The sequence below is a fragment of the Prionailurus viverrinus genome, chromosome D3 (assembly GCF_022837055.1).
Source record: "Prionailurus viverrinus isolate Anna chromosome D3, UM_Priviv_1.0, whole genome shotgun sequence".
In the NCBI taxonomy this organism is placed as follows: Eukaryota; Metazoa; Chordata; class Mammalia; order Carnivora; family Felidae; genus Prionailurus; species Prionailurus viverrinus.
In genome coordinates, this window is record NC_062572.1 from 29,077,806 (window position 1) to 29,092,663 (window position 14,858).

General features: G+C 49.5%; 1 protein-coding gene across 5 annotated transcripts in view; it reads left to right on the forward strand.

Annotated features, from left to right (window-relative positions):
- ARVCF (ARVCF delta catenin family member) overlaps nt 1–14,858 on the forward strand; it is a 55,755-nt gene that overhangs the window by 276 nt on the left and 40,621 nt on the right. For all 5 annotated transcript variants that reach the window (XM_047826946.1, XM_047826943.1, XM_047826947.1 and 2 more), the window contains exon 2: nt 5,442–5,495. The gene's annotated coding sequence lies outside the window, so the exon portion shown is untranslated. The remainder of the gene's footprint in view (nt 1–5,441; nt 5,496–14,858) is intronic.

Genomic DNA, 14,858 nt, shown 5'->3' on the forward strand with positions numbered 1-14,858 from the left:
GGTCCGGAGGTTAGGGCCCGGATTGGGACGAGGCCAGAGGTCCGGGACGGGTTCGCAACTGCGGTCTAGCAGGGGCTGGGTCGAGATGGGGTCCTGAACCGGGAATCGACGTCTGGCAGGGTGTAGCTGCAGGGGTAGAAGCCGGGCCCCGCCCCACCTGCACCTTGCCGGCGCTGCGGTGCGCGAGACCCTGAACTACGGGGGCGGGTCCCTTTGTGCGCGGTCTCGGGGCCCTGCTGACTGGGCCAGGGCATCCCGCACCGCGCGTCCCCGTGGAGACTCGGCCGGAGCCCGCAGCCTTTACTGCTCTGCGTGACGCCGGGTGCCTTGCGGCTGGGGTCCCGTAGCCACGGAAACTTTCCAGCGGTCAGAGGGACGGCGGGGCCGGAGGAACTTTCCCGGGGCGGCGCGCCACCGGAACGCGCGAGGGCACGGCGGGGCCAAGGGGATGTCCCCGCTCCTGGTGCTCCCGCCGCCTAGAGGACGAGGGAGGGGATGCCACCCGGGGTTCCTGCCTGGTGCCCTGAACCGGGGCCGCCCCGACCGGGGATCCCCCGTTCCTGACACCCCTGAGTCCCCTCTGTGGGATACCGGGCCCGTGGCAGAGGTGCGTCCTCCCCACTTGGGGTGGTACTCAGCCTAGGTTTGCCGAGGTGTTCCCCCAGGGAAGGCAGCCTGATATCCGGAGACTTACCATTTTAATCTTTAATTAAACGTTGGGTACTTACAACGTGTCACCGTTTCTAACCTATGTGTAGCGTTATCACTGAAAACATTGCTCAGGGACTTTGTTTTCCCTTTAGACCCAATCATGTTTAGAAACATGGAAAAGTATCACCCCAACAGGGTTTCATCCTTTGGGCTAGGCTCTTCATGTAACCTCAGATGATCACCCGCCTCTCACACCCCTTCCTGTTGTCACCTGCATCACTGTGCAGGGCACACACCAAGTCAGGATTTATAAGCCCAGGGGCTTGGGCAACTAACTAAGGCTTAGAGGGCAATCTCCTCCCATGAAGACATGCAGCAAAGGTAGACTGACAGTCTCCATCCCCTCCCTCTGCCCCGACCACTAGAGATGTGGGCCACCAGCAGAGGTCTGCTGGTCCAGAGCAAGTCCTGCCTGTCCTGTGCTCACTGTATCTCTGGACTTGGGACAGTTCTGGACACAGGAGACAGTCAGAGCCTCTAGGCAGTATACTGGGCCCATGGCCAGTAGTTCCTGAGCAGGTGATCCAGTACTTGAGTCTTGCCATAGCAAGTGGGGCTGTGAATCAAGAATGCGTGCTTTCTGGGGCACCTGGGTGGCTCAGTCAGCTAGGCGTCAGACTTTGGCTCAGGTCATGGTCTCATTGCTCATGGGTTCGAGCCCCGCGTCGGGCTCTCTGCTGACAGCTCAGAGCCTGGAGCATGCTTCAGATTCTGTGTCTCCCCCTCTCTCTGCCCCTCCCATGCCCGTGCTCTGTCTCTCTCTGTCTCCCAATAATGAATAAATGTTAAAAAAAAGAAAAAGAAAAAAAAGAATGCATGCTTTCCCCCAGCCTTGCCCTGTCCCACCCACAGTGCCATGTCTGTCCCCTGCTCCCTCAAGTCTATGGTCCATTAGCACCCAGCACGGGGTTGAGCACAGAGCACTCACTATGCTCAGGTGTCTGGTGCTGGCCTAGGAAGGTCACAGCCAAGCCAGCCCTGCCCTGATCTTCTTTACAGTCTTTTCTACAGACGCAAATACTTGCTGACCAAGACCCTCCCAGATAAACTGGGCCAGTCCTCAGTCCTGCTAAGTTAGCCCCCCACCATGCCATATTGGGGTTGCATGGCACCTCCTCCAGAGGTGGCCCCTCAGGTCTCTTCCCAGTTCCAGGGGTCTCTGCATCTCTGAGGCTCTGTAAAGGCAGGACTGTACTTCCATCCCTATTTATGCTGCATAAGGATTCAAGGTAGATATACTGCACTCTCTTCTCCCCAGGGGCCAGGCCTGAGGGGCATGAGCAGTAGGATCCTGCACCTTCCAGAGGAGCCAAGAGTTACACACAGCTGGGAAGCAAGGACACTGGGCATGCTAGAGCTCTAGCCAGCCCCTAGCATCTGCCCTGTGACCTGGCCTAGCCTCAGCAGTGGGAGGGAGTGGGGGTCAAGCTTGTCCTGGAGGCAAGCCCTGAGGACTGCCAGGGGGGGTCAAAAGGGGTTCTGGGAACTTCTCAGTGGCGGCTCAAGTCAGGGGAAGGCATCTGTTTTATTGACATCAGCCTCCATCAAGACCATGATGCTGGTTTGGGCTGCTCAGCAGAAGACCCAGAATCAGGGAATAAACAGAGGGAACATGGGGTCAGGGATCCCATATTGGGCTTTCCTGACTGGGACAGCTGCACATCTCAGCTTATTTCACAGGTCAGGCCCTGAGCTGATGGACACGCATTTCATTCATCCACATCTTTCCCTCCTCCTTTCCCCTACTGTGTGTCAGGCACAGGCCCTTCCCACTGCTTCAGTGGATCCTGAAGAGCCAACAGCCTCTAGCAAAGCCACAACTAGCTGAATACGGCCACCAGAGGGCACCAGGGACCACCATGGCAGGCAAGACTGGCTCCACCCAGCCTCCCTCTGTGCTGGGACCCCTCCCTGAGGCACCTGGTAGGGCCAGAGCTCTGCTTTCTCCAGTCTGCCTGTCCAGGGTACAAGCTGGAGAGGAGCAAGGATCCCTGGGGCGAGGCCCCTCAGTAACCACCAGAGCCCCTCATCACCTTTGGTGCAGGCAAGAGGAGATGCAGGGACTGAATGGGGCTTGGGCAAGGACAACGAAAGGCCCTGAGTGAGGCCTTCTTCAAGCCTGTGCCCCAAGGGCCTCCTTAGCTGACCCTGCCACCACCCAGGTGAGGATTCTGAGCCAGCCAGTCAGGATGAGGCTGCACTTCTTCTGTTCATTTGTGAAAGAAGGTGCAACAGAAGTGAAAAGTGCCTTTTCACATTGTATCCAAAGTGGCCAGGGGCCTGGAAGAGCACATTGGGATTTCTCATGGTGGAGGAGGGCATGAGGCTTGAGTGCAGAGCAGGTTCCTAGGCAGACCTGCCTGACCCCCCACGCAGGTTCCTCAGCACCTGCCACAGCCCTGAGTTGCCTGCCCCACCCACCCAGCCTGGGCCCTGTCTCTCCTCTGGATTCCATTTGTGCTCATGGAGCTGCCTCATGCTACGGACACACGACAAGTCCATGGCTTTGCAGGACTGGCTGCTTGGCATCCCCTTGTGTCCTGGGCTCTTGCCCCCACCTGAGATGCAGCAGACCTTCCCAAGACTGGGGGAAGACTGGACAGATTTCTGGGGCACCCAGTATGAGGAGGCCCATGCCAAAAGGAGGCCCAGGTTACTATAGGCAGATGGAACTGCTCCGTTTCTCAGGACCCTCCCCATTTGAGGATGGAGCCCGATAAGGGGCAGGTTTGGTGGCCCCCTCAGCCCCCAGGCTCCCTTGTTCAGGTGTCCTTGGCCAGATGAGTGACCCCAAAGCCTGCAAGTCAGCCCTGAGAGGGCTCTAAGAAAGGATTCTCAAGACAGGTACCCCCTGCGCTCTCATCACAAATCCCATCACTGATTCTATTTTCATATGTCACGTATGTCCACTCCCTCAGGGCTCTGCCCTGCCCCCACCTATGTAGTGTCCTGTGACAGGGGCACCCCAGGGACCTGGGGCCTTCCAAAGCTGCCACCACTCTACATCCTCCAGACCCTCCCATTCCCCCTACCCTCCTGCAGGAAACCTTTAGTGCCCTCCCCCCAAGAGCAGCCCTGCAAATGCCCTCCCCTACCCCCCACTGGTGTCTAATACTGGCTCTCCTCTGTATTTATGGAGCTCTGAGCCTGGCCAGAGCCCCCACGGGAGGGAACATGTTCTTCTTGTAGCCAAATATTCCCAGCTGATGTGGGGGTGCAGGGAGTAGGAAGACCTGAGTTCAAATCCTGGACCAAGTTTCCCCATCTGTAAAATGGGGTGTTGGGCCAATCCAGGGCACTTGGCAAGAGTAAGATGAGGCACTTGGCAGCACCTCGTGAAGCTTTGCACAAGGCCAGCACTGAACAAGAGGCCAGGCCGGCAGTTATCAGGACTAAGGAAGGCATGTGGTGCTCTGTGGGACAAAACCTATATAAACATTTAAACCAAAAGCAGAAGTGTCCCAGAAATGTCACACTCCAAGCAAAGCTGCTCCCTGAGCCTCGGACCTCAGGGTAGGAACAGTAGCTCCTCTGCTGCAGGCAGGGAGGATGCAGCAGGGGGGCAGGCTCCCTCCCAGATTGCCCTTCCAGGCACACACAAGAGTGAGTGTGCACAGATACAGGCGTATGTGCAAACATGCCTGGCTCCCTGGCTCAGGCCACCATTCTTTCCTGCCTCTGAACCGATGCATCCTGTTCCTCCATTGATCCCACTGTGACTCAGAACCCCTCCTCATGATGAAGGGGCTACTGTGAGGCAGGGACACCCACTCGCAGGGCCCCCAAATAGCCCATGTCCACAAGAGGAAATTAGGGGCTCGGAACAATCTGGAAAACACTGTAGAGCCCAGGGGAGAGAGCTTCTATCACCCCTGACCCCCCAGGGATGACTTTCTCAGACCTCCGCTCCTCTCTGTGCCACCCTGGTTTTGGTTTTTGGTTTTTGTTTTAAAGATTTGGGTTTTGTTTTAAAACCCTACAATCAGCGTAGGGCTCAAACTTAGCAACCCCAAGATTCAGAGTTGCATGCTCTACCAACTGAGCCAGCCAGGTGCCCCTCCACCCTGTTTTTTCATTTTTATAACACACTCTCTGGCATCATCCCCAGGCCTAGATAAAATGACAGGGAATGTGTCTCCTGAGTCATGGGCTGAGACAGGAAGCCCACGGGGCTACAGCTCCTGCATGTGAGGTACTCCTAGCTATAGCTCTGGCCCCTGGGTCCTGGGATCTTGAAGTTAGGCTGCCTTTCTTACAGGGACATGAGTTCTGGGCTGGCCCCAAGGAGCATCAGGAGAGGCAGGTGGCCTGCTACACAGGGCAGGAGTGGGGTCCAGGTGGGGAGAGCAGGACTAGGCGGGTGTTGGGTTCGACTCGGTAGGGCCAGTGAGATCCTGGTGCAGAAGTTCTCCTTGCTGTGCTGTTTATCACAACAAGACACACCCAGCTTTCTGGAATGGGGAAGACGTTATTATCATTCTAGAGCTGAACAATCAGTGTTGAAGGAGCTAGTCAACAGCATTAGAAATATTTACAAGGGACTGTGGTAGCGGTAGTCCAAGTGAGTGGGGATAAGAGAATGTGCATGAACGTGTGGGTACACATCAGGAGCGCCACAGGATGACCTCAGGGTCAGGGATGACAGTGCCCCCACCAGGGGTCTGGCTTCATCTAGAAGGGACTTAGCCCAACAGGTTGGCTTCACAAGGTATCCTCTGGTTTTCCTGCAGGATCTGGAGACATCAGGATGGATGTTGGGACATGCTAATCTCCCCTCCAGATAGGTAAGCAACCAAGGCTTGGCCTGGGGACATCCCCCTCTTTGCATACGACAGCAGAGTGTCCTAGTGGGCCTGGCAGGTGTGGTTGACTGAGGGATGGACTATGACCCAGGGTGGTGTATTCTTCTGGTCAGCCTCACTTGGGTGGGCACAGCCCCAACGCTAGACAGGGGTGGGCATGGGGGCCTCCCAGTGCTTGGACTCATGGATGGCCTGAGTGTGGTCAGCAGCCACCAGGTTGATATTTGGCTTGAGGGGTGAGCCTGCAGTGGGGTGGACCAACCAGGACATTGGCTGGATCTGATCCTCACTTACCTTGACTTGGATGCCTGCTATAGCCATGTCTGGTATCGGCATAGCCCAACAGGCTTGGCTCTTAGCTCAGGTGGTCCCTGCTGCCCAGGGGAGACTAGAGCTACCAGCTGGGGACAGGCCGTCACGTGCTGGCCCGTGTCCTTGGATGTTATCTGTGTTTGTGGGTTCATCTGGTAGTCACTCCTCCAGCAAGACTAGGGTATGGTGCTTGGGAAGTATGGCAGAGTTGGGAGGCTGTGTGGTCCCTGTGTCCCCCAGGTCCTTCTGAATGGTGGGAAGGTATGTCCTGTTTGAACCCTGGTCTTTCAGGGTTTGCTCTGGTGGCTGTATTTACAGAGATGCCTCATAAAAATGCCTCTGGTCACTCTTGTTCCACCAGTATGGGTGCCCAGTCCCCAGCCTGGGCATCTGCTCCTGCCCCACTGGGTGATGTCTCCATGGGAGGCTTGGTCAACCCAGTCCTGTGAATTCTCAGTGGTACTGTGTATCCAGCGGGGACGGCCTGGCCCAGCCAGTGACATACTCAAGTGGTGGGGAGAAGGCAGAGGCGACAAACTTGGGAGACCCCAGGCCTCTAGACACCTCAGTGTTCTATGCCAAGGGCTATAGAACAGGGAGGGACAGGGCCTGGCTCCTTCTTCCTTGTTCCACATGACCGTGGGTGTGGGAAGCTGCCATTTGGTGGTGTACCACCTGGGCAGATCAAGGTCAGGCCAGGCATCTCAGTCGTGGGCTGTTGGGCCACATGGGGACCTCTGGATTGGGATGCAGAGGCCCAGGCTGCATCCTGGGCTCAGAACCTGGCATTGCTTTGTGGCATGAGTGACATGGTTTCTAGGGGCAAGGTTGGCAGGGGGCTGGCCCCTGCCCCCCTTAACTCCTGGTAGGCCACCAGGCCTCAGGTCTGCAGACCAGCCAAACACCAAATGATAGCTCTGGTCACAGGGTCTCCCTTATCCTGCCTGCTGCTTTTGCCTGCTTTCCTAGCACTGCTTGCTTGTTTTCTGTCCCTGTGTATCCCTGCCACCTCCTCCTGGTCTTCTCCCAGTTTTTCTCTTGTCTTCTCTGTGCTTCTCTCTGCCTTTTCCTCTCTTTTGTTTCTGTCCTGCTCTTCTTGAATGTGGTGATTGATTATTCTTATCTGCCATAGTAATTGATTAGTCATGTCTGCCATGGGCACTGGAGGGATAGTAGTGGCGTTCGTGCCATCTCTGCTCTGGGCTGAAACCGTTTCACAAACTGGGAAGCAGAACCTGGGCTCTGGCTAGGGGCTCCCTGTTCTGTAGGCCCTGGGGTGCAGCCCTGCCCACATCAAAAGGGAGATAGGGATGGGGAGGCCTTGGGACTAAATTGAGACAGCATTCGATGGCAAGCACCCATGTATCTCCCATACTCGCCTTCAGCCATTCAGCACCCCTGTGCTGAGCTCTATATCAGACACTGGGTTTTGTGACCACATCAGGCACAGACATGCCCCTGGGAAGCCCCCAGCCTGGCTGAGGAGGCAGCTACAGAGAAAGTGACCACCTGTAGAATTGCCAGGTAGTGAAGAGAGTAGCAGGGCTCCCCGAGAAGGGGGAGCCAGAAGGCGGTAAGGGAGTGATGCTGATACCTGGGGTACATGGGTGCCCTCCATTGCAGCCATGCCAGCACCAATACCACCTCTGGTAAACCACCCCCAGCCTGGCCTTGCCCCTCAGTGACCTTGTCATTGGCCTCCACACAGCTGTGCTGAGCATGGCTATGCTCCTGTGACCACCTGCCCCATGCTGGGGTTTTTTGGTGTTTTGATGTGTATCTCAGCCATTGATAGGAGTCTTTATTATTAAAGTATGAATTCATCCCTCATCTGTTGGCCTACTGCACATTCTTTCTCCATCTTTCAATTTTTGTTTAGGACAGTTTTTCATCTTCAGAGATCTTTCATATTTTGTGGTGAAATCCATTGAATGTTTTCCCTTTTCAGTTATCCCATTGTCCTTCCTGAGCACCTAATGAGGTAAATACACCCTTATCTTACCCTGAGGTAGTTTAACATTTTACACTCAAGATTTCATTCATCTAGAATTTATTTTGATAGAAACAGAAGGTGAGGATTTAACTTTGTTTTTCACTTGTATCTGAACCATTTCTTGGCTAACATTTTCTGTCACTGGAAATTGGAAGCATCGTGTAATGTGTTCAGGTTTACGGTGTCTGTGGTAAGCTCCCAGCCCTTAGCCGACACCCACTGCCTAGTTAAAGATTAAGATCAGGCCAGAGCTTCCCCTCAATCAGTCTTTTGTCCTCAAAAGTCATGGTTATTCTGCACGTTATTCTGCATGTGTGTGTTGGAACCACTCTGTCAGGTCCCTCTCCCTGTGACTTCTGTGGGAGTCACCTTAGCCTGGCACTCTTTGGAGACAGTCGGCCCTCCCTGTGTGTATCTGTGGCATGTCCTACGCTGGTCTCCCCATGGCTCGGAGCCTTTGCAAGAGAGCCTGTCCCTCCTCTGAGCACTCTTGTTTACTGAGAAGAGGTTCCTGCCCTCGTAGAGCCTTTGCTGGGCCCTTGTTGGTGTGGCTGGAGAGCCTGGTGCAGACCGGCTGCTGTCTCTCCTTTGTGACTCTCAGCCAGGCATCTGAGGGCCTTTGTGATTAGACTCATGGGTCATATCCAGGTGGGCAAATCCCCAGGGGAGCCCCAAGCCCCTTCCCACTCCAACAACCCATTCTTCTCAGGCAGGGCAGAAGGAAGAACATTCTATGTGGTGGGACTTGGGTTCATACCCTGGCTCTGCTCACCCTATTGGCCTTGTGAAGAACTTGGCACAGCTGGTGGTCTGCTGCAGTTATGGCATGAGCGCTGCGCCAGCTTCTGGCTGTGCCATCCCTCGTACAGGGTGATTCACGGCTGGTGGTATGGTCAGTGCGGCAGTGCCAGCCTACTGAGGCCTACATCACCCAGGCCACCAGGCAAGATGGTGCTGTGCTGGCTCTCCTGGCCAGTCTCTGCAAGCCCACAGTAGCATTTACCCTGGCCCTGCATTTACCCAGCCCCCCAACCCCCAGCTTATCTCACTCATAGGAAGACTGCCCACTATCAGGTGGGGAGATAGAAGTACCCCACCCCCACGGCACATCTTGCCAGGTTGATGTTAGCAGTTGATGAGTTTGGTATTTTGAATATGCCTTTAGTTAAACTTTTTCTTTTCAAAATATTTTCACTCTCTGTGAAATCCTAATTAGGCCATTCATTCGTCTGAATGTACTTGCTGCTCTCTGCATTTTGCAAGATAATGAGGCTGCAGAGATGCTGCCATCCCATGCTCCCACGGCCTTTACTTTCTGCCCTGGAGGGAGATGCTGGCACCCCCATGGGCCATTGCTGCCCATGGGATCTGAGCCACAGTGCCTAGGGGTGGGGGGCACCAAGTATATAGATGGGGAAAGTGAGGCCTGGGCCACTGAGGAGTCTGGGATGGTGTAGATAAAGGGGTCTCAACCCCAGCAAGGCCCACCCTTCACAAAACAGCATCTTTCTTCAGCTCCCATACCCCAGGCCCAAGATCAAGGCCAAGGGAGGTGCCTCCTGGATCCTGCTGGCCCAGGCTCCCTTGGGTGTGCCTGAAGGGCTGGGAGAGGCCACAAGACTGAACCACAGAAGCCAAATGACTATGGCACCAAAGTTCCCCATTTTGCTCCCTGCCCCCTCAATGGGCACAGACTATCAGCCTCACCTGCCATCTGTCCAGGGTTAGTGGCAGGCTCATTGTCACCCAGGGTGGCAGGTGATCTGTCCAGAGTCCCAGGGTGGGCAGGCCATGGCTAGGACCACAACTGAGGCAGGGACTTGTGTGGGACCAAAACCATCTTCTCTTTTAGGCCTCCCAGCAAGGGGGTGGGGGATTATGATGGGGAAACTGAGGCTCAGCAAGCAGAGCTGGGCTTTGCTCCCAGGCCTGCTCCAGGCAAGCGCATCCTCCCCTTTCCAGTCTTCTTGGTGACAGTTCTCTGGCATTTGCCTATCTGTAGGGAGCTATTGGTTATAATGAGACTATCTCAGTATTTGTATTTGAAGAAATAATTCCAGACGTTTATTTGCCAAACCTTTGAAACAAGGGCATTGGTTAATTTTTAATTAAGCCTTTCTGCTTGCAGGCTCTTGTCTTTATGGGGCCAATACATCCAGAGGTGTAGTGTTGCCAGGGGTGGGGGTGGGCGATTCCCCAGGGGCATGGTGCAGGGAAGGCGGCCATCTGTAACAGGCAGAAGCCTCGTGCCCTGTGGGAAGCCTGGACCTAGCACGCAGGCAGGCACGTCCCCCTTGCTCCTGGTAACTCTGTCCCCCTTCCATGACTCCAGCTGTCCTGCTCTGCTTGCTTAGAGCAACCCCCACAGTCGATGAGCAGGAGGAGTGAACCTCAGACAAGACCCCTGGTCTGAGAACAGCTGCCTTGGGTGGGAGGAGGGGGCTGGGTGAGAGTGGAGGAGTGTCAGCTATCCCTTCCTTGAAGCTGGTTGGGAGGCAGGGAAAGCTTTTGAGCTGGGCCTGGTTTTCTTATTGACTCCTTCAGCAAATATTTGTCTGGTTTCTCCCTCACATGAGATCCCCCTGTTGCCTTCAGGATAAAAGCCATACCTGGTCCCTGTGACAGCAGCAGCCCTGCTTCTTGCCATACCCACCTCCAGACTCAGCAGGGTCTGCCTGAGTGAGGGTCTATGTAGACTCACTCTCTGCATCATTCTAGATGTAGAGATGCCTTCAGCAAGGCAGCATTCTCTTGAGCCTTCAGGGGCCTGAGGCAGTCCTTCTCCTGACATTTCTCCAGTTTCTTGCAAAAATTGGCCTCAGCATAGAGCACATGCTGTGATTCCTCAGTACAGCCCCTGCACGGGAGCCACAGTACTCTGTTGGTGTGGATACTGTTTTCAGGCCGCTCATCCTTGCTTCCTTCTTGCAACAGAAACCTGCTGCTTGCCAGGTGCCATGGTGGCTGCCACTCCGCTCTGGCCTGTAATCCAGCAGAGGCCAAGGTGGTCTGTGTCCCCACTGCCCACCCCCTCACCTTTGGTACCATTTGTGGCAGCAGGGGAAGGTTTAGATTTATTGTGTCTGTTTTGTGTGTGCAGGGGCCTAAGAGCTGGTGACAGAACTTTACAGTGTGATCCTAGGCTTACAGGTTAATTTTCTGTATCTTCTTTAGGTCCTATTCTCTCTGAACTCTATACATTAGAAATTTCTGTTTCTGGCATGTAAAAGGTGGTCAGAGTTGCATTGGTCTTTTCAATGGGAATCTTGGTTTGAGGACTTTATTCATATTCCTTCTTTTTAAATTTTTAAAAAATTTTTTCAACTTTTTATTTGAGAGAGAGAGAAAGAGAGAGCAAGTGGGGGACAGGGGCAGAGGGAGAGAGAGAATCTTAAGTAGACTCCACACCCAGCACAGAGCCCTATGCTGGGCTAGATCCTATGACTGTGAGATCATGACCTAAGCTGAAATCAAGAGTCAGATGTTTAACCAACTGAGCCACCCAGGTGCCCCTTCATTCTTTTTTTTTTTTTTAAACCACATTTGAGTATTCTTTATTTTGGAATCAGTTATGTTGTTGATTCTCTCTGTTAGAAATTGTCTGGGTATTATACCTGGGGGAGCTTTAGAAATAGGCAGAGAGAAAACTTAGGAAACTTGCTGCAAAGGATGTTTTAGTGTTTCTTCATTATGCTCTGGTGTACTCGTGTTCATAGTCATTCTTTATTGTATTCTAATGAAAGTATTTAAAACTATGAATTTACCTCTGAGTATAGCTTTGGCTATTTTTTTCCCAGCTTTGTCAAGATATAATTGGCATATAATATTGTGTAATTTAAGGCATACAGTGTGATGATTTGGTACACATGTGTATTGCAAAATGGTAAACATTTTGTGGTAAACATAATAAAGTTAGTTGACACATCCTTCATCCCATATAATTACTATTGTTTTGTTGTTATGGTGAGAGCATTAACCAATGACTTCTCTCATAGCAACTTCTAACTAAGTATACGATACAGTGTTGTTAACTATAGTCACCATGCTGTACATTAGACCCCTGGAACTTACTCATCTTATAACTGAAAGTGTATAACCTTTGACCTGCATTTCCCCATTTCCTCTACCCCTCAACCCCTGACCACCATCATTCTATAATCCATACATTTTTATGTATAATGTCTGAATAAGTTTTTCATTGTTTCTAAATAGTCAACTCTATGTATGCTTGAATTTTTATCTTTTATCTATTTATTTAAAAGAATGTTTTGCATATTCTAAGTTATTACACAAGATGGCTCTTTTTAAATGTTTATTTGATAAAATACACACAAAATTGACCATTGTAACTATTCTTAGATGTATTGTTCAGTATCAGTAGGTATATTCACATTGTTGTGCAACCAATCTCCAGAACTTTTTTATCTTGCAAAATTCACACTCTGTTTCCATTAATGAACATTGGTGGACCCATTACCTCCTCCCCCTAGTCCCTGGAACCACCATTCCACTTTGTCTTTCTATAAATTTGACTACTTTAGATGCCTCCTAAAAGTGGAATAATACAGTATTTGTCTTTTTATGAGTGGATTATTTCACTTAGTATGATGTTCTCAAGATTTATCATGTTGTAGCATGTGTCAAAATTTCCTTTCTTTTAAAGGTGGAATAACATTCCATTGATAATAATGGTCCATGATCCATTAGTCTGTGTCACATTTTGTTTTTCTATTCATCTATTGGTAGGCACTTGAGTTGCTTCACCTTTCGGCTCTTATGAATAATGCTGTTGTGAACATGGGTGTATAATATGTCTTCAAGACCATGCTTTCAGTTCTTTTGGATATATAACCAGAAGTGGAATTGGTTGATCGTACAGTAATTCTATTTTTAAGTTTTTGAGGAACCACTGTATTGATTTTCATAGTGGCTACGCCATTTTACATCCCACTAACTGTGCAAGAGCTCCAATTTCTCCACATCCTTACCAAAACTTGTTATTTTGTGTTTTTGAGAGTAGCCATTTAATGAGTGTAAGGTGACATTTCACTGTGCTTTTGATTTGCATTTCTCTAACAGTAAGATTGGGCATCTTTTCATATACTTCTTCGCCATTTATATATTTTTCTTTGGAGAAATGTCTGTTCACATCCTTTGCCCATTTTTAAAATTGGGTTATTTGTTTTTTGTTGTTGAGTTGTAGGAGTTATTTATGTATTTTGGATATTAATCCCTTATCAGATACATGATTTGAAAATCTCCCATTCTCTATATTGCTTTTTTACTCTGTTGATTGTGTCAGTTGAACAGAAGTTTTAAATTTTGATATAGTTCGATTTATCTATTTTTACTTTTGTTGCCTATGCTTTTGATGTCATATCCAAGAAATCATTGCCAAATCCAACATCACAAATCTTTTCCCCTGTGTTTTCTTCTAAGAGTTTTATAGTTTTAGGTCTTACGTTTAGATCTTTGATGCATTTTGAGTTAATTTTTGCATATGTTGTAAGATAAGGGTTCAACTTCATTCTTTTCCATGTGGATATCCAGTTTTCTCAGCACCATTCATTGAAAAGACAATTCCTTCCTGCATCCTTGTAAAAATCAGTTGACCATATATATGTGAGGATTTATTTCTTTTCTATTCCACTGGTCTTTGTCTGCCTTCATGCTATGACCACACAGTTCGGTTACTATAGCTTTGTAATAAATTTTGAAATCAGAAAGTGTGAGACCTCCAACTTTGTTCTTTTTTATGACTATTTTGGCTGTTCATGGCCCTTTGAGATTCCATATGGCTTCTAGGATGGAGTTTTCTATTTCTGTAAAAAATGCCATTGGGATTTTGATAGGGACAGAATTAAATCTGTAGATTACTTTGGGTGATATTGACATCTTAACAATACCAAGTCATCCATTGCAGAAGCATGAGATATCTTTCCATTTATGTATGTCATCTTTAATTTCTTTCCGGAAGGTTATATACTTTGCAGTGTACAAGTCCTTCACCTTTGTTAAGTTTATCCCTATGTAGTTTGTTCTTCTTAATGTTATTGTAACTAAAATCATTTTCTGAATTTCCTTTTTAAATTGCTCATTGTTAGTGATTTCTGTTTTTTTATTTTGTACCCTATAACGTCACTGAACTTGTTTATCGGCTCTGAGTGTGTGTGTGTGTGTGTGTGTGTGTGTGTGTGTGTGTGTGTATAATCTTGAGGATTTTCTACATGAATGATGTTATGTATAAACAGATTATTTCACTTCTTCCTTTCCAATTTGGATACCTTTTATTTCTTTTTCCTGCCTACTGATCTAAGATTTTTTTCCTCTTTTTTTAAAATTTAATTCATTTTTTAAATTAAAAAAGTTAGCATATAGTGCAACAATGATTTCAGGAGTAGATTCCTTAATGCCCCTTATCCATTTAGCCCATCCCCCCTCCCACAACCCCTCCAGTAACCCTCTATTTGTTCTCCATATTTAAGAGTCTCTTATGTTTTTGTCCCCCTCCCTGTTTTTATATTATTTTTGCTTCTCTTCCCTTAAGTTCATCTGTTTTGTATCTTAAAGCCCTCTTATGAGTGAAGTCATATGATATGTGTCTTTCTCTGACTAATTTCGCTTAGCATAATACCCTCTAGTTCCATCCACGTAGTTGCGAATGGCAAGATTTCATTTGTTTTGATTGCCGAGTAAGACTCCGTTATATATATATATATATATATAAAATATATGAATATATAATGTATATATACACCATATATATATATACACCATACATACACCGTATATATATATATATATATATATATATATATATATATATACCATATATATATATACACCACATCTTCTTTATCCATTCATCCATCAGTGGACATTAGGGCTCTTTTCATACTTTGGCTATTGTGATAGTGCTGCTATAAACATTGGAGTGCATGTGCCCTTTCAAAACAGCATACCTGTATCCCTTGGATAAATACCTAGTAGTGCAATTGCTGGGTCGTAGGGTAGTTCTTGATCCAAGATATTTAATAGAA